The 26163-nt window shown below is 47.1% G+C and overlaps 1 protein-coding gene across 2 annotated transcripts in view; it reads right to left on the bottom strand.

Moving 5' to 3' along the window:
* LOC121600374 overlaps positions 1-26163 on the bottom strand; it is a 147295-nt gene that overhangs the window by 90744 nt on the left and 30388 nt on the right. The gene's annotated exons all lie outside the window — the stretch shown is intronic.

The following is a 26163-nucleotide window of genomic DNA, read 5'->3' as shown; positions in this document are numbered from 1 at the left end:
TCATAAAAGGGTCAAACAAATTGCAATAACAATTAATTTGAAATTCCTTTGAGGACGCAGTTCAGGGCACTAGTTTTGATGTTTCAATATAATCAAACTTTTACATACTTTTATCGCTCTAACTGATGTAAACATGTTGCTCTTTTTGTTGATAGAATCTCCAAAACGTCTGCTTTCAATAATATTCCCAAAAAGAAATGATAAACATTAACTTTGAAATACAATGAAAGCATGATTACGACGCGCGTAATAATTACGGCTAGTTTATTGCGGCCTAACAACCACAACTACATTGTATCACTAAATCTATCCACTAACTCGGTCGAGTCGAGTCCCCTGTTGGTACACCGATGTTGTCGATACCGTGACGAATCATAGGAACCGTGGGGTGGTGTCCGAACAAAGAAGCTTGAAACCCTAAACAGCAATTTGCTACCCAACACATCCCCACCCCAAGCATCGGTTTAATAGCGCCAGTTAACAATGGCCCATAAAAAAACCTAACCGTCCTGTACCATCCCCGCCGAAAAACGACATTCAAACTAAATGTTCTAGACACACACACATAACAGGCACTTGCCGAATATCTAATGATCTTGTCGACCGGCGACCGATGGTGACAAAACCGGACAAGATATTCAATGTCTCTTTCATGCGTCCCAACCCAACCGATCAGCAGCCCTCAACTCTACGGGTTCGGTGTTGTTCTTGTGGCCCGGACCGCAACTCCGGTGCCAGAGGGAGAGAAACCATAGTAATGACGACATATTATTGTTATTATTTTTCACATACAAAAATCTCATTCTCCTTGTCCATGGTTTGCCATGGTGCTACGATAAGAAAATAAAGCAAGTGGGGGAGCACAGACACACACACACACACACACCATCGGGACACCGGAAAGGAAGCGATGAATTTGAATTTGAAAAGGAAGCACATTACGAGCTGGAAGCATATAATCACGCTGCATACGGCAGGCTAATTCACAATCACAGGCATTAGTTTCGGGGGACGCTACTGTCGAACGTGAAGCGTAATAACTTTTCCCCCGTACGCCAAACACCAGCAGCACACACTGAGACGCGCGTGCTTTCTTCCCTTTTTTTAGGGGCAGGATGCAAAGCGAAAAGTTAAGGGAAAGAAATTAAAACCACCAAACAAAACAATCTCATTTACGAGTCGCTCCATTAAACTCCCGGCATACTCGCTGGGGAGTATTGTTGTTTTGTGCTGCTGCAGAAACCACACGAGCTGGCGGGGGCGAGCCTGACTTCTGAAGATGCTTCTTCACTGTAACCTCTCTTAAAACTCTTGCCAAGCGAACAATCATAAATCTTGCATTCCAGAGACTATACTCGACTCTGTCTCTTTCGCGTTCTTCTTGTTGCAGAACGCTGAGTGTTCATTAAAACTTTCCCATTGTTTGCGGTGGATGGGGAGAAACGCAATAGATGCTCCCCAGTGCTCCCTCCGCGACACCAAACCCTTGCACACAAAGCAATGCTACGACAAACAGCAGCTTGAATCACTTGAAATCGGCGAAACTCGGCGTTGTGTGGTGTGTGTTTAAGTTTAAGGACGCGTTTTAATTCGCATCCATATGGTATCAAAGTTTGGAACCTTTCGCGTGCTTTGACTTCCCTTAACAAACAGCACCTGTCAGACTGCTAAACTAGGGCTTTAGCAAAGTAATAGGAACGAGCGCATATGTGTCACTGTGCAAATCCCAGACATCCCAGAGACAGGATCTCTAAACTGCCTGGCGGACAAACACACACACACAACGGTGGCGGACGACTTGGGAGGGGGGGGGGGGGCACAAAATCTCGGAAGCTTTCAGGACGGTTTAATAACCGTTTCCTCGCTAGTTTGCCAACTCCAACGTGGGGGAGGTGGCTTTCGGGCGAGAGCGGAAAAAGGATATCAGCTTCCGTGAAGGATATTTAAAAGCACACGCACACGCTGGTGTAGGGGGGTTTTCCCAGAACTCGTGTGTGAGCTGCGCATACTAATGAAGTCAATCGCAGAAGCGCTTGGATTCGTTCCGTTGCACCGTTGGCGGTTATGATGCGTTCCCAGACTAGCGTCGCACTACTGAGCGAACGCGCTAACAGGAAGTCGTCGCTCCTGGTTGGAGGGGGATAACAGAGTGAGACCAGGATAGAGCGACGCTGGGGTATAAAAGTCCATCCTACCAGGAAAAACTACTCCAGCCCGCTCGATGTCGGCGATCGACGGTAACACACAGCAGCGAAGGATAACATATTGTGGCATCCGGCATGTCCTGCCATCCACCAGACTGCACTTTTCCAACCCGACACACACAGGCACACATCCTGTGAAAAAGTGAATTCCGAAGCGTACCTCACATTGCAGTGGCAGTGCTAGTGATAGATATTTCGTCGGTTTTTTTGTTGCGTCTGATCCTCCTCCATGTACTCCAGAACGGCGTCGTCTGTGTGTACGGGGAATGGCAGAAAAACGCGTTTGCTGCATTTGCATATGCGGGACAAATTAATTATCTGTCAACGGTGGTTGGCATCTGGAGCGTGATGAGCTCTGCTACACACAAGCACACACACACACAGCTGTGTGTGGATGTACAACACGAGAAGACAAGTGAGATAACATACACGCGTAGAAATGGAATTGTCCTAGCGGCATAAACCTGCAAACCCCAGGAATACAATCACACTACCCAACAGGAGCGCAGAGGGCGGAAAACCGCTGCAGATCGATGCGTCAAAACGTACTCACATCAATGCAGATCTGTCAGGTCCTATCGGACACACAGACACACACACACACACACACAGTAGGGAAGTTATTTTGTGCTAATTATTCCTTTTTCACCCTTGCCAACCTACTCTGCAGGCCCTAGACTGCTTTTTGCCCGCTGACTGACTGCTGCAGAACTGCTGCTGAATATCCGGAAAGTAGGTCACACCGTCCGGAAGAATGGACATCTACTATTTCCAGACGTCATCGTTAGGGTGTCCGGGTAGGAGAGCTGTGTCTTTACTGAAAGATACTCTTTAAATCACGTCCACATGATATGCTCGTTGGAGACTGTTTTCCTTTTTTCTTCAGAAGAATTTCTTCCCGAACTCGCTTCCCGAGAAGAAGCGTCCATAAAACTCCATCACTTCTACTACTTCAGGGTTTCATGCCTCCGGATGCCGGATAACTCTGGCAGCAATCAACCGAGCAACACGAGAACGGTGCCGGACCTCTCATAGGCTCGCACACATCTATTTGTTCGTGTCATGTTTAGCTGCGGTAGTAAAAATTTTCCAACCGAAATAAACATCACGAAGCCACGTACCTCCGGGTGCGCCCCTGGTTGCAACTGAAACACACACTCGCTTTCTCTGCGTGGCACATGTGTATTTGCTCCGTAGCCGTGCATAGATTGCGGTGACTTCGTCCTCCCTAGTTGAACAGCACACGATTCGGCACGGAATTGATTTGTGCGCAACACGATTTTGTGTACGCCGCTGCTGCGGCAGCTGGACCGTACACGCAAAGCAAACGCATCACTGTGCGCGGATTGAAAGGTTTGAAGAATAGGACGGCCAGGAAGTTGGGCACTTGTGGAATCGTAAAATAGTCACATCGTAAAGGCGCGCCATTCTAAACGGCCCGCTGCATAAACATTGTTGCAATTGAATGCTTTCGAATTTGTGCGCTAACGTCGCTGCAGATCTCCCTGTTTTTTTTTATGGCCGCTCGCAGTATTTATAAATGCTGGAAACATTATGTGTAAATAAAAAGTCATTTTTGTGACGAATTTCCGGAGGCAAAAAAAAAGCATAACACTTTTACGCTTTATTTTAGTCATAAATCAAATGCATGCAATTGAAATGCTCTCACCTTGTCTGGCCTTGTTCTACAATTTGAAAATTCTTGAAATATTCAAACACACGCGGGATCCACCATCCCATTTTTGTTGCTCATAAACTAAACACACAAACACAGCACACAAACCTACAAACTCATCAACCAACCGAGCGAGAATGGCGGAAAAACACAGCCCCGCAAATGTGACGTTTAACTTCGGGTCGGTCGCGTTTGAGTGTTTTCCAAATCGAAAGCATTTCCCCGTGCACCCGTCCTCGCCGTCCCCAAAAGCGCGTTGCTGTTCTAGGGCAGTGCTCGTGTCACATTGGCAGCATTACGACGAGCCCTAAACGGCCGCGCAGCACATTGTCATGCACATGGGTTGGAATGTGCGTAGAGCTGCGGTACTGCCGTCTCTACCAATTTTGATGGCCTCGGAAAAAGGCACTACCCACTTCAACGTTGGGGGCACTCGGGGCACACACATAACATCCGCGGGAAGGCCGGGACGATCGGGAGGGAAAAATAATAAAAACAATCCCGCTCGCGCTTCCAACAATTTCTCTTCCCATTCTCGGATATCTCTCGGGTCTGCCGCCGCGTTCCGGACAAGTTGATTCGACGCGGCACGAACGATGACAAAACTTGGAAACTTTCCGACGATGTTGCGGGCGCAGCCCGGGTGATTTGAAACATAGAACAGAGCCCCACACTCGTGCCGTTTGTGTGTGTGTGCCTGTGTCTGTGTCCCACTCTTTGCTTGTGTTTGAATTGGTTGATTGATTGAATGGAGTCTAATTTTAAAGTGAGCGCTCGAATATGACGGACGAGCAACTTCACGTACCCCGGCGTTTGCTCCACCACGCCACCATCACAACAGCGGTGAACGGTTTCTTTTCTTCGGGTAATGAAGGATGCTGCTTCCGAAAGTCTTGTCGGGTGAAAGGGGGGGGAGGGGGTGAAGTTGTTGAAGTTTCCAGTGCTCAGTCGCGCACTATTGGTTACAACGACAAGGCAGCAGCAACAGCAGCAGCAAAAAGTGAACAATGCTTAAGCCCCGTCGGTTTTTGCCGGTTTAGTTGGATAAATTGTGTTTAATTTCCTAATGGGCAAAGAAAAGAGACTTTTGTCGAAAGTGCCGTGGGTGTGTGGAAAGGGGGGAGGACGGCTGGGTACAAGATCTTTCGCCGCCGAGCACGAAGCGATCTTGTAATCAATTTCAAGTGACCCGAAAACCACTTTCGGGTGTTTTTTTTTGTTCTTTCCGAGGTGATTTGGATGAAGAGGACGACCCACGGAAAGAGTCTCAGAGAGGTTCTGTCGCGTTATGCGTTGCTAGTTTGTGTGTGTACACGCGGGGGTTTAGCCAATACAAGAGTTGTGATTCATGTTGGTCTTGTAAAAGGGAAATCAATGTTTTAAGGTTTTTCTCTCAGTTTGAAGTTGACGCTAAATCCAATTGGAATTGGAACACATCAGACCAAAGAGGAATCATCATTCGAATTGGAAGTCTCTAATGTACTCCAATTTTGAAGGCTTGAACCCTGAAATTTTACCTTAACTGCAAAATAATTACCAGGCAGCAAGGCTAATACTGTTTTAAACGCATTGCCCTGTAGCCCTGCTCTAGCGGACCTTAGGAAATAAAACAAAAATACCGTTCCAGTCGGCCAGCAAATCATTGGACACTCATTTGACGTGCGGTTCACACCTTCTTTATCGCGCCAGGAATGCCATAAACGATTTCGCATGCCCATATATCAATAGGAAGGTCAGTACCTAAACCATCCACACAAAAACTCACACTTTCCCATCCCATCTTTGACGCTGATTGCACCCCAATTTCTATCCAGAAAGAGCTCGCTCTCTCACTGTATCTCCTTTCCCTCACCTCACGTAATTGCATTGCATCTCTTCCGACTAGTCTGCGGCGTTATTAGACACCTCAGCACGGTGCGATTGACTCAATCTCAACGCTCCGTCCGTCAACTGGCGATGATTGATTGCATCGGGCAATCATTAGGCCGATCCCGGCGCCGGGGTGCGATATTTAATAGAAAAACCTAACCAATTGCCTAACCTTTTGCACACACACACACACACACAAACACATCGGTAAGGTCCACGGATCATGTATTATATTTGCCTAAGATAGCGCGAACGCCCGCAGCAGTGATTGCAAAACTATGTTGTTGTGTGCTTTTTTTTTTTGGTTGCCCACTCCACAACCCACGGGTCTAGTATGTCACTGACGAGATAGAGAATAACGCTCCCAAGTGTTTTGCCTAACAAAACAAACAACCAAACAGTATGGCGTTGGTGCACGATTTGATGGGGTTATTTATATGATTAGAAGTACCTCACAGACACACAATGCCCGTCCGGGCGTTATCAACCGGGACGACCCTCGAGCTTGGCGCTTACCATGCGAAAAATGATGCCCCCATTCCTACGACTCTGCCGCATGTGTGCCTTATCGATGCTATCAGTAATTGGGTGCTTGAGTTAATATCGCTCGCACGTCTTTCACGCGCAGGAGCCAAAAAAAAATCAATCGGCCAGGACGACCCACGACCGGGGTACGCAAATGTAATCTCAGCTTCAAATTCAATTCCACTATCAGGCCCTAAGTCACGGCCCAGGAAATCACGTGGAGGCAACGCATCGCACGCAAAACATCAACTCAACACTCCTTCGTCATATACTGTCGATCCATCATCTGGTTGATGGTAGCGCGAGTCATCGGAATAGAGATCATTTAATTACAAAACACCTCACCACAGTATTAGTAGGCGCTGAGGATTGCTTAATAGTGAAACCAATTTCGCCACTACCCGGCTTGGATCTGGACCCCGAACTTTCCACGAGACACTACAAGATGAACCTTTTCAAAACGCAACCATGTTAATTACACTCGGAAAGATACACTTCTATCCCTCCCGAGTGTTGAGTGTTGATGTTTGGAGCGGCACATCACGAGCACATTAGCCGGAAGATGGTTTCACACAAAAAGGTGTTTCTACGAAGGACAATAGCACCGCTTGCGTTGGAGGCGTCGGGCGTCCTTTTTGTTGAAAAATCCACCAGCCGAGCGAGCTGTAGAGGACTGCAGAGCAAGAGAAAGTAATTAATTGCAGATGTTAATTCGATGGACGAAGTGTTTCAGATCCCAGGGATGTTCAGCCCACCGCACTGGAACCTGGTCCATATTGTGCTGGTGATTAATAATAATAATAATAATACTTTCCCATGGTTCAAGAACTGCCTGCTACGTCTCTTATCTAGCTCGAGTTCACTTCCGGAGGGCAACGGCCTACCTTTTATTAGAAACTCCGCCACAAAAACCGCTGCCTACCTCCGTAAAAGCGTAATGTTTTTACAGCTCGCTTGAAGCCTCCGACCGCCAACGGACAGTCCCTGGGACAGACGTCATCATCATTTTAGCTTTTGCAAGAATTAAGATAACCTTCCCACTGCCGCTCGACGAGCTGAAGGATACACTAAAACACCTAATATCAACCCCGCTAGGTGTATCGTGCTGCACAAAATGTGGCTCGAGCCGCATCTTTGTTCGGTAACAAGAATCTCGAAAAAGAATAGGGTAGCACAATATGGTGTGGGACATCATGAAAAGGTTGAAACAGACAGGAATGGTCGGATGTTTACGCCAAGTAGCGGGTATGTTTGTAGAATTAATTACTTCTCCAACGAGCGAGAGTGAGCGCTCCCGACGACAGCTTCCACGGTCAGAAGAGATCCCTAGACGGTTCGGTTCGTCTCCACGGTGCTCTACCTGACTGTGCGCCACGACGCTGTAAATAAAATGCCAGTCATTGCACGGAGTACAGCATACAAGGTAACTTCCCCACCCAAAAAAAAAAGAACGGCTGCTGCACACAGTGGAAGCCCTACGACACACTGGTGCTGGTTTCGTTGATGCGGATTTGGCCCACAAGCACCCACTCGAAGCGCGCCGTGTGAGCGTCGCGCTCCGGACGTTGGCGTATCTGCAAAAAGCCTTTCATAACAAGATGCAACCGTCATCCAGGTGGGAAGCGAGTGAGAGATAGAGAGCTATTTAAATTGCAATGGCTGCTGTGGGTTGATGCGCGCGGTGGCGTGAAAATCAGGACAACGGCACAGCAGCTTATTTCGCGTGACAGCGAGAGGTGACGGCGTCGATGGGATGCAGCAACTACTCCCAGGATGTTGCTGCTACAGCAGGAGCTACCGTTGGGTAAGTTATTGTTTGCTTGCAACAATGTTATTATTTTGATTATGATTTAAATTGTAGCACCGGCACATGACCCAGTTGGGCACGGTGTGGTGTGGGCACAGCGAGATCGGCTACTGTCAGCGCAGATGACCAAATGGCCGGACCCGGGTGTTGATCCTTTCCCAACGTCAATCAGCAATGAGTCGAAGTGGAATTCCATTAAAATGTATTGCAATATTTTTGTTCCGTTACTTCAATGTAGCCTGCAAATCTGAGTGTCCCCGGGTCCCGCTATTGCTGGAGACGGCAAAGATACTCTGCAGATCTCGAATGTCCGGATGAGTGTTTTCAGCAAAAATACCTTTAATATGTGTGTAGTTTTCATTGAATTAAGGGATTTAGCTTCTAACTTAATCATTGAATAGGGTTTCTATGTTTGTATACACATTTCAAAATCCAATATGGCGGAACGGAGCTTTCAATTTTATAAATATTTCCAATGAATCAGATTATCAGATTACAAATTCTAGTTATTTAATTCAAAATGTTAATTCCTTCGTATCTAGAAAACTGCTAATCATCTATCCTCGGGCCTACCAGTGTTTAATAGCTCTTCCAGGCCTTATTGACTCAAAACATAAAACCTTGAGGACTGGACGTAGTTATCCGAATGCTCTAGAAATTGGAGCAACTTCAAAAACAAAGAAACAACATTTAATTTCAATAGCAAAATTCATAAATCATTGCCCCAGCTCTCTCAGTACAATACGCATCCCATCCGGGGAGTGTGCGGTGTTGATCACATGCCAGCGTAAAGTAATTATAATTTATTGCATCGCTACACAACTTGCCGCCGGGGGCACAAGGAATGTGATCCACTTTCTTTCCACCACATGTTTAGGCCCTACGGGGAATGTTTGTTAGTGTGCATGTGCATGTGTGCGTGTATGTGTATTGTAGCTTCGACAGGAAACAATGTCCCAAAAGGGAAAAAGGCCCCCGGACCTAAGAACGTTCGATAATCATCAAGCTCATTCTCTTTCTCGCTCTTCAGCTGTTGCCCATTTGGCCTAAAGGTGGCCGAGCCGTCTAATTCTCGTCGAGCCGGGTTGGGGGACCCTCGCGAACTGTCCTCGACCTTTGCCATGTTCGATTGTCTTGTCTTGGCGGTTGGAGCCCTTGCGCCCCGGAGGCCATCGCATGCCGGCGCACTGCCCACTCGTCACGACGCTTTCCTATTCCCCCTCAGCCATCCCCCAAGGGAGCGAAAAAAAACTGCACCACGGCTTTGCTGTAGGTCGAGTGGGCAGTTTTATTTTTACAACATAATTTCGCTCCAACTGAGCCACGCCGCCGTTCGGGCGAATTGTGGCTGTGATGTGGTCATCAGACCGTCCCTCGGTAGGTGTGGTCGGTTGATCGTGTATGAGCGTATAGGTGTGCGTGTGTGCATGTGTGTTGACACTTGTTTTGGAACGGAAGTTAAACACGCTTTTACCGACGCAACATCTTCACCTGACCTCTATGCACTTTCCCGGGAGCAACGGGCGTTCGTTTTGTAAATGACTGTGTGTGTGTCGGTCTGTCCTTCCCCCTAGGGCCCTATCTAATGCCTCATTAAGAACCGGAAAGAGAAGAAAAGAAGCGAGAGAGAGAGAGAGGGAGGGTACGAGAGAGAGTACGACGGAACCGTCCTGGGTCCTGACCCCACACAGGGCAACAAAAGTGTGGCATTCGTTACGGCCGTGCACGAATTAGTTGCGGGCATTGTCGTGTCGGCCCCACCAGCCACTGCCAGCCACTAATGATTCGTACAAACAATGACGCTTTATGTAAATTCATCGTGGACGAGCGTTTGACGTTTTTATGTTTTATTTTCGCTTTCCAATGTACGCCACCATTAATGGCAAAAAAGGGAAATTAGAATTTTGAAACGCAATTAATTAATTAATAGCGAACCATTTTCGGTGATTGAAATGTTCGTAGAAGAGAAAATGTATGCTCCACAGCAATGAAATAATCTGTTTTGTTCGTATTTTATTGCAAATGCTTTTGTTCGCATCTAAAGCATAATCAAATTGGATTCTTTCTAGAAAAAAACACACTCAGACCATTGGACAACTGTCCTTATTTTTCCCTTTACATTCCATTTCCAATCATAATGGTCCAGCTAGAGGGAACGCATGGTAAAACAGATCGCACCATCGTCGAGTGGCCAGTTGAGGTATTTTATTATTTGGCCCTTGTGATTTTCAGCTCGATATTCTCACATTCGCAGACACACAGAAATATCTTAATTCTTGCAAAGGACATTTTCACTGACATACACTATGGAATGCATAATTATCGCACGGAAACTGGTCATCGCCTCCAGGAAAATGCCAGGAAGGCGATGAAAACGAAACCCAAGCGAGGAAAGAGAAAAGGGTAACAAAAAGGCAAAAATGTATAATAAACGGCAAACCACACACACACACCAGCCCAGCAATAACAAACTGGGAAATCATTTATTCAGTTTTGTAAGATGAATTTTTCACCCACTCCACTCGGTGATGAATTTTTAACCAGCCGGACCGGGGCGTGGAGGGTTTTGTGTGTACATGTACCGCCGTGTAGTTTTTATTCCAGTTGCCAAAATCAAGTCACTGTTGATGGGTTCGTTCCCATCGCTTCCCATTCTTTGGGCCCAGGGAGGTGGGGGGAGGGGAGGGGTCAGTTCGAGCTCATCCAAAAACTTATCCACTTTTGCCTAACGTTTCTGGGGGGAGGGAACGACCAAATGGGTGCCTTTTTCATTGTACCACATCTCAATATTATGATGGATAGGTGTTCGAGACTTGTTCCCCTCCAGCTCGTAGCTCTGCCCAGCACAGCAACGGGTGAGACAGGTTTGGGGTGACGTTTGGAGTGAAGATAGAAAAATAATTTCCCTCCTTTTTTTTAGTTTAATTTTCCCTACAGCCCTCAGCGGTGTGCGCGCCGGCTCATACATAACTTAATAGCGCAAACCGGAAACTGGATATATGAATAATGAACGTGGCGCAAACGAATTCGCCAACCGGCCTCATGCTTCATTCTTGTTGCTCACTTCATGGCTGCTGCCTGGGAGGATGGATGGGGGGCAATAATTCTTTCACTTTTTCCTCGGCAAAACACACACGTGCGGTGCGTGTATGTTTACACATCCCCGCGTACACATAGTTATGCATGTGGATAAGAAACGACGCATGTGTATATATATACTCTCGTTCACTCAATTCGACTCTATTTTCGTATCGGAATCGAATGACAAACTGTGCGTCCGCCCAGTCGGAAAAATCGAGCACACGCTGACGCATTTCCACGCAAATGGTTGGAAATGGATTTCACTCGAACGAACGAAGGTCCCCGGGGGCTTTCGCCCGCGCTGTGTGCGTTTTGCGCAGTCGGTGCAGAGCAAGCCAAGGTTTTCCTGGGAGACTACTTCTGGGCCTCGGGTTGTCTCGGTCCACCCCAGCACGGGCTGACCGGGCGTTAATGTTGGCGATGGGGTTTTTATGCCTACCCCACCACCACCACCAACCCTCTGGGGGAGGGATCAACGCAATCGGATCTGTTGTCCGCGGCTTGGCTGGTTGTTTTTTTTTTTTTTTTGCGCAAAGAGCCACAGTGAAACACCGGCAGCGCACTCAAAAAACCCGACCCAGGCAGTCCCACAACCTGTTGAGAGGATTGAATTTCAAACTAAACGACTCTCGGGACCGGGCCGGTTCGGTACACCTCGGGGGGATTCCGTTGTTTTCACGATTTTATTAGGCCTAATCTGTACCCGATCCCCCCCCCCCTGATTCCGGGGCAGTGCCGCCGTACCCCTGCTTCGCACAGCGGTCGCACCCAACTCGTGACATAATGATGAGCTGAAAATAGTTTTGTGCGTGTGTGTGTGTGTGTGTGTGTCTGTGGATGTTTGGTTGTGAAAGCCGCCGTATTTAGTCCGATGCCAGCTTCCTTTCAGGCGGGGGGGGGGGGGGAGGGGAGGTCTTCCCTAACCCCTACACCACTCGGGTGTCATCCGCGGTAGTGTCCCGAATGGGGCGGATGGAAAAACAGTGGAGCGGGAAAGCGGTTTTCTTAGTATGTAAACTTAGCTTTACATAATAAAGCTGATCGCATCGTAAAACAACGCCAGTGGAGACGGCCCGAATGTACTGGGATCACTACCCGAGTCACCACCTTCGACAAATGACTACCGTTTTTAACTGACTACGGCGTTTCTGATGTTTGATAGGTTTAACCCTTAGGCGGTAAGTAGGACACCATGCTTTAATTGGAAGACATTTAAATATCTAAGGTTAGGATTATGCCCGAACACCTGGAATGGTTTCAACCGGAAGAACAAAGTGTCGGAACCATTCAATCCAAATCCCAAGCATTTATTCCAAGAATTGGCCAATTCGGGATCGATCATCGAAAACTTTCAAGAAGAAAAAAATAGAATGTAACGATTTTTTCTTCCACTTAACTTTTGTAATTTTGAAATCAAATGCACAATAAATATAATCATCCAAGTTGCGTAAAGTTTTCCCAATTTTCCAAGAGTTTTCTATTTCTCGCAGGTTCAATTCTGAGATTTGCACCGATCCGTATCTCGTCTACAGCTGCTTCCTCCTCTCGAGACCCGCTCTCTTCCAATAAAATGTCCTCAACATCGTCGTTGTACCACTTTTACCGGCAAACATCCAAATTCGTCGAATCATCTGTATGAAAATGAAAACTTGCACATCCCCCCCGAGCCTACTGCGCCCGTTTTTTCGCGCGGGAAAACAAACAACCCCACCCCAATGCTCGCGCACGGTACAGCCAAGGGTTAATGCCGGCTTTAAAACAGTATCCCCTCGAGTGGAAATTAACAAGAATTATACCTGCGCCACCACCTACCAGCACTGAGGGGAGAGCGGGCGAACCACCCAACCCAGAAGCAGTTTAATGCGATTTGGTACACCAACAGCAAGCAAAACGGACGCAAAACGGACGTAAAACCTGATTAAGATGCCTTCGCTAACGGATGAATAATTTCGGTGTGCGTCGCCATCGTCGTCGTACTTTTTTATGGCTGTCAAACGAATTTTCTCCCAGCTGACCTTTTGGAGCGAGCGTTGCTGGGGCGAGGAGACCTAAACCCGCCTGTGGTAAGGGTGCTTACAGCTAACTTTAATCGCGTCCGTCTCGCGTGTGTCTGTGTGTATTTTCCAGCACTCAACATGTGGCCTGGTGCCGCTTGTGCACTCGACGGCACACATGTGATTGAAAGTGGAGCAGCAGCAGCAGCAGCAGCAGCAACCGCAGTAGAGTTAATTATAGTTGGAAATGAGAATGGAGCGAAACTAGCAGCCAGGAATGGACAGTAGAAAGAAAACAAAATACGTACACTTCCTGAAACAAAGAGAATCGAAACCCATCCAACACAGAACAGAACAACACCATCGTTCAGGACTGCCAAAGCCATCCATCCATCCATCCCCCCATCAGACACACACACACATACACGAGACACAGCCGACACATACACCATATATAACGTTTTTCCCAAACAAAAACGTCTCCCGTTGTTTTGCGGCCATCACCACGTTTCGCCTGGCATTCCGTTCCGGCAGCATTTTCCGGCCGGTGTCCCCGTCCAACCACCCACCCCACCAGTGAGGGGAGGCGAAAAGCATCCCCAAAAATTACCTAACCGAAATTGTTTTCCAATTAAGCCCCAGTCTTTTGCATTCTTGGAAAATTAATTCGCCCCGGGCTGGCTTTGGGTTTCGAAACGATCCTTTTTGTTTTTTTGGTTGTACTAGCAGCGACAGCAGGATCGGACCATCATGCGGGTAAGTGAGTGAGTGTGTGTGTGTGTGTGTCTGTATTTGTGTGTACATGTACAGGTATTCCCTGAAGCTACTGAAATACAGACACACACACATACACAGCTTGAACGGGTCTGTTTCCTCCATGTTCCGAAACGATTGGGGTTTGGAGATTCCCATTTGTTTCCCGAGTGTAGCAACTGTAGCTCTTATGCTGGACTTATGTAAGCCTGAAGTCTGAGCATGTACAAAAAACAAATGGGCTTCAGTATAGTGCACACACACACACGTTGGTTCAAATTTTCATGCAGGTCATTACAAAAATTAATTATGGAATCCATACCTCCCTTGTGTCGGTAAGCTGTCGGGACATGATGTAACTGGAATGAGCCTTCAGTAGTACTTGTAATTGCTTCTCTTCTCCCGTGCCGAACACACGCGGTGGAAATGGAAAATGGTTGCGCTAGGTGGAAACCCGTAGCCCATAGCTTTTGGTCCGAGCATTTTGCAACAATAAACAGTAAGGTTATTGACTTGTTGAAAAGCATTTACCACAGGGTCGTTAAGAGATACAGGGAGAGGTGGTGGCAGTGTAGCAGGACGTGTCAGTGACTTCAAAAAGTTCCAGCAGACCGGCAAAGACGTAGAAACGCTGCTCCCGAAAATAATCAAATCTCACCACAAAGCCCGCCAGCTGCAGCGGGCTTTAAATATGTCCTTTGAACTGTGTAAGCGAGCCACCAAGAGCGCCAACACAACGGGGCTTGCTGTCGTGCGGGGCTAAAACCGCAGACAATGGAAAATAGCCCTGCGAAGGACACAAGCGCGTTCTTCTTACTCTCCGAAGGGGAGTCTCTGCGCTCTAAAGAGCTTCGTTTAGATAATGCTAGGACACACTCAACAGTAAGGCAACGAAAATAGTTTACTATTTTGGGATATTATTATCTATTATTAAAGAGCCCAAGTGGTTCCATTGGAAGCTCTGTTGTGGTTACTAAAGGTGTCTTCTTTTATGTTAGACATTTCTTAGTGAACGTCCAATAAAAGATATTCCCTTTCGAAGCAACTACGACCTCGTTTGAACTTTCGAATATTTCTGGAACATTTCGCAAAGTTTTAGACTTGGGCAACGACACGGACATTACCAAACTTTACTGAGACGTTGTACAAACACACCACCCGAACAATGTATCTTTAACGCTACAAAAACACATTAGTCGTCACCGACAAAAGAATAAACTTTACTCAGCACCAAACTTTGCCCCCCTCAAAGCTCTCTCCCCGTGTCCTTCGTGTGCTATTGAAGCTCCCTTCGCCGTTCTCTATTTCTAGGACAGTTTGAAAAAGACACCGGAATTAATCGAAGGCGCCGGCACCGCGATAGTGGATGCTTTTCGATACCCACTCGCCTATGACGTCAACGGTTCCATTCAGATGCGCTTCGCACTGACGCAGCGCAAACGCCAATGCTCTCCCTCCTCCTCTGCCGGATGAGTATCATCGATGGGAGGATAAAAATATAAAGTAGCACAAAACGATTGAGCTTTTTTCTTCCTCAAGCCACACACAACACAAAAGGGCAGACAAAAAGGCAGCCTAAACGCGCGCTCGAAAGAACGAAAAGCCACTGGGAGGTTGTGGGGGCTTTTTTTCTTGTTATTTTACTTTTAAACAATCGCTGCAAAGATAGCGGGCAAAAATTGTGCACCGTAATCGAACGTAATGGATGATTGGTGGGAAAAGTGGCGGTAGCGCTAAAGAGGTCGGGGGAAGCTTGCTGACAGAAACCAGCAGACAAAACCGGAGCAGCGAGTAAGTAAGGGAAAAAAGGAAGAAACCCCGCAGTCATGTGGCACCCGAGACCAAAAGGCGAGGAAAACCTCTGGCCGCACCGCACGCTACGTGCCGGCGTTCGATTGATTTGATAAATTGACTCCGATAAACATTAGCACGTTCGGCGGCACAGTGTGTTACCGGGGGTTAAGGATACACTATCTAGACAAACCGCAAAGGGAGGGGGGGGGGAAGGGCCCATTGAACCGAGGAAAAAAACCTTCCCATACCACCTCCCTATTGGCCGTTGTAAAATCGAGGAAAAATCACGCATCACCGCATTAAAGCGGCCGCGCGCCGTGTGCTGTCAAGAGGTTACGCCGTTACCCGATACATCCCAGCAGATAGTGGTAGATGTCCCCCGGCGGCGAGATTGTTAGGGCGGCGGTTGGGACCCTTGGTTGCAGCTTGGCCAAGCACGGGGTAGCACGGAACGGGCGGCCGGAACCCACGGAGGAGTCAGAGCAAATCAATAACATCATCATCAAACGGGGAAGCGAAACCCGTCAATAGCATCATCGTCGAGAACGGTGCCCCATCCTCGCCTGCGGGCAGATCAACACGGAGGGTCGACTGCTTTGGTTGGGGAGCGGGGGAAGAAAGCATAACACAGTTACCCGGGCACACGTTCATGGCGTTTGGATCCACCGGTTGGATCAGCATCCCAACCTTCACCGTTCAAAACAAATCAAAATCAAACACATCAATTTTTGTTTTCGATAATGCGTACGATGTTCAATCGAAACATGTGAAACTGTGGTTGAAGATCTCTACCATGCATATTGAGCGTCATGTTTCGTCATGGGCTGAAATCTCTCTCTGAAATCCAAAACAAATGTTTAAATGTCAGCTGGGGTGGAAAATTGGAACCAATTCTGGGAATTCTGTTTACTAAACTTAACTCTTCACAGAACATTGTCTGGTGAACAGCTGATTTCTGAGATTTTGAGGAATTCTTCAAAAAGATATTAACCTTAACTATTCACAGAACATTGTCTAGAGAACTGCTGACTTCGGGGGTTTTGATGATTTATTGTAATGAAGGATTTATATTTTATCAAATTAAACAAGCATTTTGGAGAGAACATAATCCGGTGCCGTTAAATTATGCGTCTTCAAATCTTCACATTGCTGCAACGTAAATAGTGCCATTATAAAGCTATTTGTAATGCATCGAAACTTACAATGTTGGGTTATTAAACCTTTTCCAAAATATTTACCTTGTTTGCCGCAAAATTCTGACTTCAAGGCACTAATTTCCGATAGTATATCTCACATTTTAGCTCAATCGGTCATCATTTTTTGTCAATAGATTACAGAAATTTGAACAGTAAGCCTATCTTTGTTTTACTTAGTGTTTTGTTGTGCAGTGACAAACACAACCAAGGTTTATTTACAAAAGTCGATGCAAACTGTCAGCACTTGGTGTCCTGGAGTCAAACAAGTATGATCAGATTCAAAAATTGATGTCTGAAAAGCTAAGTTTTGCAACTGTGAACTAAAGGAAATACCTTTAACTGGCCCCATTAACTTTAATGACATTTAATTAAGTATCGTACAAACAAATAATAGAGCACCACGTTTGTATTAACTCCGTAGTGTACGCATAAACTCTAAGCTTTGTTAGGCGATCCAGGACTTAGTTTGAATCTATGTTGTCCAAAGCACCGAGACCAAAGTCAACTTTCCAAACAAATCTAGACCGAATCCTTCTAGGGAAGCTAAACAAATGAGCTCTACTTTCATCCTACGAAAGTAATTATTTCCTGTTACTTCAAAGAAGAAAAAAAATGGAAAAATGCTCACTCAAGAAGTCCATTGACCGCCCAACGTTGTGCGCTACACAATTCCCTTTTACCGATCGATCGGAGCCTGACGTTCAATGAATAATTTAGATTTCGCTTTCACTAAGGTCATCACCGGCATGCGGCGAGGGTTACTGGAGAGAGAGAGAGAGAGGCTACTAAGGAAGGACGTGAAGGGGGTCACTACAAAACGGTTCCCGTTTGACCCCCTTCTCGAGCGGGTCCACAGACAAGCCGATTACTGTTGGAGAGCGCCGCGATCTCCCGTCCCGTTCGACTTTTTTACTTCTCCACATGGACTCGAAAATCAAGCAACACAGACGTGTTCCGGCTTCTAGTCCGATGGGCAAACTTGCGTGAGTGATGGGTTTGGTGGAGAAGAGACAAGACCAGTAAAAGAAGAAACAGCAAAAGGCAGCAAAAAATCAACACTCAACCTGTGACTCAAGGTGTGTGTGTAAGTAGATTTCGTTAAGTTCCGTGTAGCTAAAAGGGTTTTGGAGGTGAAACGTAATGCTTACCTCCACGTCGCACCAGGTCTCACACACTGAGAAGACCCACCATTCACAGGCACCGAACCATTCACCCGCGTGAAGGCACCACACAAATAGATACCGTGCCCTGTGAATGTCGAACATGCACAGCAACAACAGCCGCAAAAAAAGACTGGAAGAAATAATAACAATCATCAAATACCGATTAAGTATCAGAAGAGCATCGGAAAGGCAGGTTGAGCCGAACGACTGAAACGAGCGTGCAGATCGCGTCGCGGCCTCAGGCAACAGAGCAAAGCGAAAAAAAAACACATCGCCGACACCGGAACCGCCTATTTGCATCACTTCACTCTGCGCTGCGAGGCGCACTAATTCATCCACCACTCAATCTTCAATCGACACCTTGAAGTGCTTTCGCTTAACGCCATACGCCGCTTGGCCCTTCTTCTCATCGGTTGATCATCATACATCCTCCTCTCCCCGGTTGGATCAATGGCGTCGATTGACGTCCGATGAGCAGCGGGCGAAAGGCGAACCGACCAAATCGATCGTGTGATACCCTTTTCTGCCTGCGCATTGACTCCGTTATGCCCACTTCCCATCCACTATACCAAGGGCACAGGGCACGAGAGAGAGAGAGACAGGGAGTTCCGGTAGTGGACTCCGCACGGTGCAGTATTTGGATAAAGCCTATCTTTCCCTGCCACACAGCCGTCCGAGCCAGCACAGCTTGAGTCGGCGGCTTTCCAATCTGTGCCTGAGCTCGCGCAGTGTTTTAAAGACGGCAAACAAAAGCGAACCAACCCAGCCGTGCGCATATATTTAAGCTTTTAAGCTGCCCTCCGTCAGCCCGCCAACCGCTCCACGACGTTCGGGGGCATGCGGTTGGAAATCGAGGCCGCGCTGTGAGCCGAAACTGCCTAATACACCGATTCACACACCCGGTGCCCGCGCCGTAACATGAATACATTTGAACTGCTTGTGCCTGCCCGCTGCATCTTAGCCTCTTCGAGCGGAATAGCGCTTACGCGGCCTCCCTGCGACCTACAATGGTACAAGAACCCAAGCGTTCACCAGACCTACCTCGAGGCGTTTCAGCAATTATGCATCGCGGCGCCGCGTTCCCCTGAGGGGGGAGGGCAGCTTCCTAGGCTAGTTTGCAAGAAGCTTTTAACCGCCGCTCGCGCTGGTAGCTCGGGGAAGTTGGCGAGTTAAGTATACCGTACCCCCATTCCGACAGTGAAGATCACCCGACACCTTCCTTCCCGTCCCGGGGCCGTTTTTGTTGTCTCCAGCTCCAAAACACTCGAAACAACTCCAAGAAGCCCTAATACACCTCTTTGTGCGGCACCGCAATCCCCGTGAACATCGATTGGCACCTAGCGCAAGGTTTTCGCTGTGCCTGTGCCCAGCCATTCCAAGGTGGTGCGTCAGCAGAAACTGCATTCGTCACCAGCTACACAAACCTAAGCGCGGCTTGGACACAAAAAAAAAACAAACTCGTAAGTCACACCGCGCAAGACGATCAAAGAAGGGTGTCTGAGTGTGTGCGGTTTGCTCGCACACCGGGGGTGATTATGGCCAGGGTCGAAAGAGTGTTGTGTGCGCGTCTGGGGCGGGTAGTGTTTATCGGATCGGCGCTGCTTTGTGCTGGAAAGCGAAATTTATGGTTTGATTTTTGCTTCCCACAACCACCGCCGAACCAGGATTGCCGGGCCCCAAAACAAACACACACTCACAGAGAGACACAGCGGGGCGGTTTTAATCCTTGAAGCGAGAGCTGTCTTTATGGTTCGGTACGATTCGACACACCTCGAAACGGGCACTAATCGCCGTACCGTTCCGTTTCCGCCCAGCATTGATTCGTATTGTTTTTTAATCATTGCAATTTGTTATCTTGCGTCTACGAGGCGTACATTCTTTGAGGGATTTGTGCCTTACGCTTTATATACGTGGAATAGCATGATCAAAGCGCCGAAGGCTTGGTGGTCTAATGTAAGGTGCGACGGCTTGAACAAGAAAGGACGTTGTTCGATTCTCATCTTGTAACGCGCGTTATCTCGTAGCATCTCGTATAAGGGTAAGTAGTAGTAAGAGCTATAGAAAGGTTCGGTTGGAGAACCAAGTAAAAAAGAAGAACAAGAAAAAATAAATCGTGTATCAACAAATTTAATAACTTACAATTTAATCATACCATATCACATAATGTTCATATGTTCCTAGCAAACAAAAGCCAAATCACACCAGTTTGCAATTTGCTTTTGATGCAGGAAACAAAACTTTAAACTTAATAATCCCAACAAACCCGATTATGGAAGGGTTCAAAAAGTACAGCACACACGACCAGGGCTTGATCTATTTGGCCTGGTTCGCGAGAAGCCCACCCAGATCGCGAGAACACGAGAAGGAAAATCACGAACGGCAAGAGAAGGATTAGGTGACATCATAATCCTACGTCCATCCGTCCGTCCGTCCGTTCGCACTTACACCTCGTTTGCCAAACACCACAAACCCACCACGAGCGCGCTTTTGTGTGTCCTCTCACCTGCCGCAGCCATGGGAATGCGCGCCACACCTTACCGGCCCCATATGTCTCTCAGGGCAGGAGGAAAGAAAGCCATCCCGAATGGAATGATTATGGGATGTAAAAAGTTTGCTCGCTGCCCTCAAGCTTCTCTCTCAATGCCATTCCGGCCGTCGGTCGAGGCCGCACACGGGCCCGTTACAGACGGGAATCGTGCGCGAAGCGAATGACAGATCATAATTATGAACATTAGACGTTCATTAGCCTCGCCGCCCGGGCCGCGGACCGGGCGAGCGGACACTTTCAATCATCCTGCCGAATGTCTGCCACGCCGCTGCGTTGCGTTCCCAGGCGCCCAAATATGCCACAAGAGCCCCGGCGTGAGGACAGCGAACGAAGTGATCCATTGCCATCAAAGAGCGGCCCAACCCAACCTTCCGTTTGGTGGCGGCAAACAAGCAAGCAAGGGGATTTTTTATTTTCTGATTGCCTTTCATTTTCGCACACTTCAAAACCCCCTCTCGCTGGAGATAGAAACGTTTTACAATCCGGTACTGATCCGGGAGATGAAGCTAGGAACACAGCAATGACCACAACAAAACACTTTGAATCAATCTGCTCGGTTGGTTCGAACGAACTGGCTGGCTGGAGCAAATAATAGAAGCATTTTGTGAGTACGCTGCAGTGATCATTTCCAAAGCGGCACACAATTAAAGATTAGTTTCGGCGAGGCCCGTCTTCTCGCGGGCGTGCAACCAGATGCGAAGTGTCAGTAACAAACTTCGCACACGCTCCAATGACTGGGGGGGAAACATCGGTAAATATGCGTCGTCTTGCCAGACGCCCAGAGATTTGCGCCATTCGCAGCAAAAGTAAACTGCGTTGAGGTAAGTAAAGAAAAAACGAGCAACGAGCACAGTGAACGATGAAGCGTAAAGGTAAAGCGCTACCTACAGACTCCAGGCGGAGCAATACAGTCAGCCGCGCTTGGTCCGCAATCTTCGCCACGTCACGCAGTCGTCCCGTCCCGATGCTCCGGTGCCAAATTCATTATCCTCCCGGCCGACTGCAGACGCTGTTGCAGATGAGAATGAATTTCGTCTCGCTTCAGAAGAACGGTCACCAACCTGCCGGCAGCGAGCCCTGCCCTGCCCGAAAGGACCTGCGCGCTGTCCCGTCCCAGCCCGCCAGCACCGCCGAAGCATACAGAGCAGACAGCATCGCAATTGCATTCCACACTTCGCTGCACATCTGCATACTCCGCTCAGCTCGCCGAACACAACGACTTAACACCTCGAGTTTTCGCTATTCTCCCCTCCCTTGGGCCGGGGACCAGCTGGCCCCTTTCCGCCTCACGAGCGCACACAACGGTCGCCGTAGAACACCGTCGCCGTCTGGCTTTTTGCGCGAGCAAACTCGCCCTCTGTCTTCTCGCTCCCGGGGCCGCTTTGCTTTTTGTGTGACACGATGAGATGGTGAATTATTGGATTTTCCTTGCCTGTTGGGTATGCAATAAAATTAGTTTCAGACCTAAATATCGTTTGTCACCAGTGCTGTTGTACGTACGCTCGACTCGTTGGTTATGGTTTGTTGCGCGTTTTTCTTCTGTTTCTTCCTCTTTTTTCTTCTGTTTTTGTTCCCGCCCGCTCATGATCCCTTTGCTGCGAATTGCTTGGCCGTTTTTGGCCGTCCTCCTCCGGCGTGTATTCCAGTAGCGCGCCAGCGTCTTCACGGTCCAAGTGAAGTCAAGGAGAGAAGTACACCGAGCTGTACCGAGTGAATATTTCTATGCCTTTTTTATATCTGTTTCGTTTGCTGCTGCTGTTTTTTCCTACCTCTTTTTCTTTTTCACGGGCTCCACACACACCGTATGTGTGTGTGAGTGGTTTGCCAATTTTTCCGTCCCCCGGTTTTTTTTTGCCAAATGAAGACTATTCGTTCCGTTCGGTTGGTTCGAAAAGTGGTGTTTTATTGGGTTGTTGAGGTAGTTGCTACTCTCTCAAGCACCGGTCGCACCTCAAGTAGGAGGGAAAAATCTCAAGCAGATGCGCATGAGGGAAATGTCGGTTTATCGAGCTGGGGCTCGGAAAATACACTTTGGTAAGGGAGTGAGGTTCGGAGATATTTAATTGAAACATTTTTGAGTTTTGGCAATATGTTTTCTATCCGCACCAACTTTTTCTTCTGTTTAAAGGATCGAATTTTGCACAGTATTCTGATGGAAATTGTTGCAATTGTAAAAACAACACATTCACGATTATTTTGAAATAGAATAAAACAAGCAGTTTGCAGTTTTAATAAGATCTAATAGACCATTAGATCATGTTTATGCAAATTAAGAATTCTCAACTATTCACTCTCATTTGTGAATATATTCATGATTTTCGAATGTTTATACCTTGTCGCTGCTCTTCATAGTATCAACTATTTCGTATTGTCGTTACTTGGTTAAATAGCTCTCCTCGCTTTTCGTTATTGCTTATTTATTATTGTTCTTATTACTTTTGATTGCTTTTGCCTCGTCTCCTCATTGTTACATTTATACATGTACTTTTACTTGTTTGTATGATTTTATCTACTTATTATTTATTTGCCATCATCTATTTTCATTTTTTTTTAAATTGCTCTCCTATTTTTTCTTTATAGCTTCACTAATCCATTTTTGTTATTTATTTATTTTAATTGGTCTTGCCTCATCTTCTAATTTCTTCATTTATTCACTTTCTTTTACTTATTTGTATGAATGTATCTGCTTAATTCTTTATTTGGCATCATCTGGTTATTTGTGTCTTTATTTCTTTAAATCGATCTTCTCCCTTTTTTCATCGCTTCATTTGTTTGTTTTTTATCTGTTTAAATTGCTCTTCTATCTTCTCGTCACAGCTTAATTTATTTATGTAGCATTATTTATTTGTTTGGTTTTATTTTCATAGTTGTTTCAATTACTCTCCTTCCTTCTCTTCATTGCCTCATTTATTTATTTTTGATATTATTTGTTTGATTTGTTTCGTTATCGATTATTTTACTTATTAATTTATTTATACTATGTTGATTGCTATTCAAGTATCTGTTTTGTAGCAATAAAAACAGATTATTAAAATATTATCAGTTTGCATGTTCTGCAGAAAAGACAACGGCTGCCGATTTGACATGCATATTTACATACATAAATGGTAACACAATTTTTCTCACATCATACTCCACCACACAGCGTACGGAAAGCATGAAAGGAATCGATTCTCGTCGTAAATATATTATGCATAACGTTTTCATCAATTCCCTGCAACTTTTCCACCAACCCATCAAAAACCTCACCGTTAAATACACGCTGCTCTAATATTTATTTCGTCTAACAATCCAAGATCAGCAACAGTCCACAACAGCTGTCGGGCTGCGTGGGGGAGGAGGGGAGCATCGAGCTGTCGGCGGAAAAGCCATCCCTCCCAGTTTCCCCTCGAACCAAACCGCCACCAAGGTTTTTCTCTGCAAGGAACCCTACTCCCTCCAAGCAGAGTGTGTTCGTCGGGAAAGTGGGATGTCAAGATCGTTGCAAACTCCATTGTACTTCACACCACCCTTCACTCTCGTCACCCCGTCGTCGTGCACATGTTTTCTGTGTTCGCACCACACAACCAAAATACGAAAAAAAGAAGCGGAAACCAAACGGTGCGCCAGCACAGCCAGTACCAGCAAATGGCAACAGAATCTGCCACACCTTAGCCCACCAAACAATCCTCAAGGAAGATAGCAATGGGGGTGTAGGCGAAGAAAAAAAGGGGAAAAACACACACACACACTAACTAATATTTCGAAACGGAAAGGTCAGCGCAATGGTGTCTCGCGGCCTGTTCGCAGGTTACTCTCCGTGCCAGGTTGTGTTGTCCTTCCCGGTGTAGAAGTATGCAGCAGCCCCACCAACAACAACAACAAAAAATGCTCACAATACAAAACGGAACCACAGCAGCAGCAAGAACTACCACCCCCTCACACCTTACTGGCCACAGCAAACCACACCAACAGCAACGAAAAAAAAAAGCAGGTCAACATCGTTATCCGTTTCGGAAGGATTCCGGGGGTCGAACGGGGCGGAAGCGGGAATACGGGGGGAAAGAACACCAACATTCCTGCTACTATTTATCATGGCTTCTGCGGTGGTGATGGTGGCTGGCTGGCTGGCTGGCAAATGGTTAATCATTTTATATCATCAACAACGAGCCGCAGCAGCAAAACAAATGGCAACCGTTATTATTGCTCAATGGGAATGCACGGCACCCGCCGCCGAAAGGGAATGGGTTTTGCTGCACCCGTGTACACACACACATACACACACACGGTAGGACGTACCATACCATTTGCTGCTGTGTGCTATGGTCTTGTGCTTGCCGTTTTCTTCTATCTTCACCTAACGTAACACATACAGCACACAGTAGACAAACGGCTCTGTGGTAGCGCCCAAAGCCCCCGTGGTGCATGTGCGATCACAATGCATTGTACACACGGTAAACACACTCTGTCCGCTGTTTTATTATTACCTGTGTGTCTGTACGCGACTTCCTGTGACCCTTTGAGAAGGCTCCCCCTCGTGGGGAGAAGGGGGAGAGGGTTAGCTCGCAGCTGACTTCGTACAACAGCAGAAGGAGTGACAAACGAACCACGAGCAACCGACCAATCCCTCCGCCCTTATGTCCCTAAATCTCACCCAAACAAAGCAAACTGACGGATTTGCTCAAATTAAAATAACATTTAGCGGTACTCATAAGTGCGGTCGGCTGGCAAGCGGGACCCTTCCTCTTCCCATTGGCTCCCCCCGCATCGCAGTCCGATCGACGCGAGACAGTTAAATGATTATGCAGCTCAGCTGCGAACGCCGCGAGATGGCGAGTGATTTATGGTTCTTTTTTCATTGTTGCGTCCCCGCTGTCTGATGCCTTGCCCCTTGCTGCCGTTTTTTTTACTTAAGGGGCGCAAAAAACTCTCTGACACACACACACCATCGGTACCGTCTTCCCTCGTTCGTGGCTGATGGATTAAGCTGAAGAGATCGAAGGTTCCTTTCCTTTACACTAGCTCTGAAGGGATTGTGTGCGTTTACGGGCGAGGGTTTTCTTGGTGCTCCCCCGCTCCCCGGGTATGGGAGTCAAAACGTGCAAACACCTCGATGTTCCTGTGTGTTTTTTCCTCTTCCCAGGCGACACAGTGTAGCTGTGTGCTGTCACGAGCGAGGACAATTATTTACCCCCGGGTGGAATGTGTGACTGTGGCTGGCAACGGTTGGGCGTTAAGATAAACGACGAAATTCAATTCTCGTACGATCAAATGCACATGATGCAATCCATTATCATAATCGGACGGACGGACGTATCGTTATTTGCTTTGACGGAGCGAAGTCGGAGCGAGGACAGTGATGTAACATACATTTTTACTATCGTTTGTTTCAATTCGGTACGGTATAGGTTACTTTTAAAATTATTTCGTGCTGCAACTACTATTGACCCTGCGAAGATTGCGCACTTGCAGAATGACTAGCAGTGATTAATTGGGCTCCGGATGGCCAGATAGTCGGGGTGAGAAATTTGGGGCAAGGACCTGATTATGTTAATAGCCAATGCTACACGGAATG

Source organism: Anopheles merus, chromosome 3L, assembly GCF_017562075.2.
Source record: "Anopheles merus strain MAF chromosome 3L, AmerM5.1, whole genome shotgun sequence".
Classification (NCBI taxonomy): domain Eukaryota; kingdom Metazoa; phylum Arthropoda; class Insecta; order Diptera; family Culicidae; genus Anopheles; species Anopheles merus.
This window is presented reverse-complemented; position numbering and strand designations above follow the sequence as displayed.